At 46.9% G+C, this 4,511-nt stretch overlaps 1 pseudogene; it reads right to left on the minus strand.

Moving 5' to 3' along the window:
- Positions 1-880: 880 nt before the first annotated feature.
- On the minus strand, positions 881-3,616 carry LOC109758181 (F-box/FBD/LRR-repeat protein At5g22700-like; annotated as a pseudogene).
- Between the last annotated feature and the right edge of the window lie 895 nt (positions 3,617-4,511).

Raw genomic sequence — 4,511 nt, forward strand, 5'->3', positions numbered from 1 at the left:
TCGGCGTGCCCGAAGTTAGCCACAGCACTGCCCGCGTGCAGTCGTCGCACTGTATGAGCGGCATCGGTGAGCCGCAGAGCCGTTGCGCGAGCGCCGAGCCCGGCGAACGGCCGGCGGAATCCATGCCGGCAAACCATAGGCGGCGGTGACAGGACGGACCCGTACTAGCATGTGGTGATGGGGCTGCGCGGGGTGCTCCCCGACCATTCCATCGCTTGGCGCAGCCACCGGCGGCCGGAAAAGCCAAATCCGGCCACACGCGACGAAGGCCGCAGATCTGCAACTTTCCGGCCCTCTGACGCAGGAGGGGGTGGCGAAGGGCAACCACGTGCGTGTGGCGGCCTTTCAGCGTGACCCCGCCGGCTACTTTCACCGGAATCGTGGGCGGCGGCCCGGCGGAGGGGCGAGGGGGAGAGAGGGGAGGTGGTAGGTGGGGAAAAGCGCGGGCTGAAATGTCCTCCCCACCAACCGTTCACGCTATATGCAGGGGACCGACGGGCCGGGAGGGGGAGGGGGGGGCGTATTCGCGGGTTGGGGTCGAGATTTTGCCGCTCCCCTCAAAAAAAATTACGGGCCGGACGCGTTTGCGGGATCTGTTTGGGCAGGATTTTTCGCGCCGACTGGCATTTGATAGTTATTTTGCGGGTCGGAGCTTTTTGCGGGGTGTGCTAGAGATGCTCTTAGGCGCTCCCCTAAAAGCATCTCTAATAGATCCCTTATCGCGCGGACCATTATAGTGAGTATAAGGGCCGCGTAAAACGTGTTTTGAGGGCTGGCACGGGCTGCGGCCCAATAGACCCCGAGGCTGAACAGACCCCTCAAAGCATGTGGTTTTTTCTCAATTTGACACATATGTGTCATATTACATAGAAATATGATATCAATATAAATTAAAATCTGAATATTACAATACAACAATCATCCAAATTACAATAAGTATTCAAATCTAAGAAATAAACTTATAATTCAATACAAGAGTTGTTCCGAATACAACAATGATACAAATCACACATGAATTAAATTAAATGAATATAAAAACTGCAGGTTTTATTACTGCCCATGCCTTTGCCAATCTATAATGATACAAGCATTGGCATCGCCCTGCTACTTGAGCAGGAGATGTTGCTGCCATAGGTTGGTGTCTTGCCGTTGAAGACCACACCGTTCCCGTGCTCCCATAGGTGCCAGCAGCAGATATGGATGAGAAAATGGGTGGCAGAGATCACTCAGGGTAGCAACTGCTGGGTATCCCTCCCATTCCTCGTAACATAAGTTCAGAGCTGCAGCTCGTTTTGTTTTCTCTGCCTAGATCAACTTCAGAAAAATAGATCAACATCAGCGAAACGGAAAGTGCAATATATGCAACTCTACACCTCTTGTGCCACTTTTCCAAACATCCATGTCATAGCTCAGGAGACAAAATACAAGGATCGCGTCATAACACAACAGTCATGGGTCCAAGCCAAAAAGGAAACGTTTAGGGTGCAACAGAAACTACAGGATACCATAACACCAAGTCTGGCTAGATGGCCTAGAGTTCATAAGTTATATACTGCGGATTCTAGACCATTCCTCTGAGTAGAATTGACATAAGTCCACATATTGGTTACGCTTGCTGTTTCTGCAAAACGGTTAAACTACACATCCTTTGTGCTGACAAAATGAATTATACTGGTTCCTTTTTCTACGCCTGACCAGACATGGTCCAGATTATTCATGCCTCGAACAATTTGGAATCCCTACAAAACTGTTCTTCCTATATAATTCACGAGTTTCTTATCTGCTGCCTGCTTTCTTACTTTTCTTTCGCACATATATATGAAAGGTAATTTCAGTATACAGAGAGTATATAAAATAGTTAGCTTACGTATGTTAAGCGCAGAGAGGAACCTCAAAACTTTGAGAATTCTCTTGTCAACCACATTACACTTGACTTCAACTATTTTAAGGTGCTCTGATATTGCAGAGGGTCCCTCCATTGAACTGTAGCTTCCTTTCATTTCCACTTCATGATTTGGTCCCTATGGTAAGAAAAATATATTTAACAAAGATGGAAAACTGATTATTACTCTTAACACTGAAGCAATTGTCCATTTAGAAGATTTATACCTTGGAAAAGAGTTGAAGAGTGAGCTTCTCTACAACTGGTGAGTTTTTCATAATGCAAGCTAGTGGATCCAAGTCAGGAGCCTCAAACCAGTACTCGTTAAGTAATAAAGTCTTTAACTTGCTAAATTTAGGGCAGTGTTTTAGATCTCTTGTGAAAATGGGCTGAAAAAAAAACAGTATAGTCAAGTATGTAGATAGTGCAACACAAAATAAGCGATAACATAAAGTTGTTATAGACGAGTGGCATACCTTTCCAATTTCAGATATCAACTTGAGATGTTTAGCATGTGAGATACCATCCAGAAGCACACAATGGCTGCTGCAACTGGCACTGATAGGAACACAATACTTACATGTATTATCATTAGCTCCACAGAAAACACCAGAGTCATAATTCAAGCAGACATCTTTGCATCTATCGCTAAGATTCACAAATGCAGCTTCTAGTAATGGCATGTCTTCAAGCAAAGGGGTTATACCAATAAAGTCTTCTAGTTCCAGAGAACAAGGCCTGGAGCAGAAACACAGACCCGGCAATCCAGATCAGATCGACAACCAGTGAAGCTCAAATGCTTCAGGGAACAGGAAGACATCTTATTGGCATTGATGAAACAATCATCTATGTTCAGATTCACCAATTGTGGGCTTCTAGCAAAATTAAGAAAGGCCTTTGGCAGGGCTACAGAATGAAGGTCCAATGTTACCAGATGCTCAGAGACAAGGGGCAGGTTGTCTAGGTAGAGGTAACCATCCTCGAGGATATGAAGGGTGAGCGCCCGAACTTTGCACATCACGGCAAAACGGGTCCATAGGTTCACATAGCGCACATCATCATCATCATCATCATGATCGAATTTGATTTCAACAGTGTCTAGGTGGGTGCGCTCACGCAGGACCAGTAGATGGTTCATAAACTTCCGGAGGTCTTGAACTTGGACATACTTGTCCTCATCTAGGCCGACGATGCGCAGGCCCGTAGTGGACCTCCACAGGTGTCGCCAGCGACGGGCGAGCACGCATGTCCGCACGGCCACCTGCATTGGGAGGAAAGAGAGCACATGATGGAGCATCTGGTCGGAGAGGGCGCTGATTTGGTCGGTGGCAGTCACCGGCGGCGCACACTTGCCTTCCTTCCCGCTAGGAGGCATTCCGTCGAGTAGGTGGCGCGCGTCGTCGGCGCTGCGAAGCAAAGGAAGGATCAAAACGACCGCGAGGGTGGAGAGATGGAACGGATGGATGCCTCTCGGCTTTGTCGGCTCACCTCACCTCGCCGGATCGCCCCCGTCAAGTCCACTCGCCGGATCGCCGCCGCCGCCGCCGCCTTTCCTTCTGATGATTGCTTAGAGGCGACCGTCAAAGGGAAGTATTCTTTTTTGAGGCAGAAAAGGGATGTAGTCACTCACCAAAGCGGTCAGTCCATGAGCCCATGCGACCATATGCTCACTGCCTCACTCGCCCGTTTTGTCTTTAAAATTTTGTTTTTGAATTATCTCAAAAAAAAAAAAGATACATCCACGTAAAAGAAAAGTTAGATACATGTCAAAGTATGCTGAATGAAAAAAAAAGGTTCTTACCTCTTGATTGGCGATTATATTTTGGAAAAGCTAAAACCTGACATTGCTTATAATGTACGATTTCGTAGCACGAATCACGGAACAAGCTATTTGCCACGTCACTTTTCCACTCGTTCGTGCTGGACATCACAATCGAGCGATCGAGCGCGCATGCTCGCTTCCCCTGTTGTTACTCAACTCTCGGGAAGGTAAGATCATCAATCAATAGTAGGTTTTTGCTCCGTGCAGTTAAAGATGGGTCCGACCTATTCTGTTTGCTAGTTTTCTATAATCTATGCACGATTCCATATTTTTGTATCCTTCGATTCCCGGGACAAATCTGATCTCATTTATACTTACCTCAAATAACGAGCGAAGTCGAGATGTTGATGAGAAAAGGGATTTTCTAAAGGCCAAATAGTGCTCTTTGAAGGCTACTATGCATCCTTACGAATACAAGAGTGTTTTTTTTGGGTATAGCAGGACCTAAACCTGCGACCATTAGGTTAAAAGCTCACTGCTCTATCAACTGAGCTATACAGCCGATTTTACAAGAAGGCTTGGTGAGGAAAATAAAACCCTTATTTGCTCACTGTCACGGGTCTTCGTTGTGTTTTTTTTCCAACCCCAGTTTACCACTCTCTCAAATCCATTCTCGGTGCCGCTCCTTTCCATAAAAGGCGAGGCGGTGACATGACAAACGGAACTAACGACACCCTCAAAGCAATTGTGCGACGGTGTGACCTTACCTCGTCTCCAAGCATCAGTGCTCTCTGTTTAGAAGCCGAATCAAGTCAATTCATTCGTGCCCACAGCAAAGGCAAGCCAATGGCCATCGACGCTCTCTTG

Source organism: Aegilops tauschii, chromosome 6 (genome assembly GCF_002575655.3).
Source record: "Aegilops tauschii subsp. strangulata cultivar AL8/78 chromosome 6, Aet v6.0, whole genome shotgun sequence".
Taxonomy (NCBI): domain Eukaryota; kingdom Viridiplantae; phylum Streptophyta; class Magnoliopsida; order Poales; family Poaceae; genus Aegilops; species Aegilops tauschii.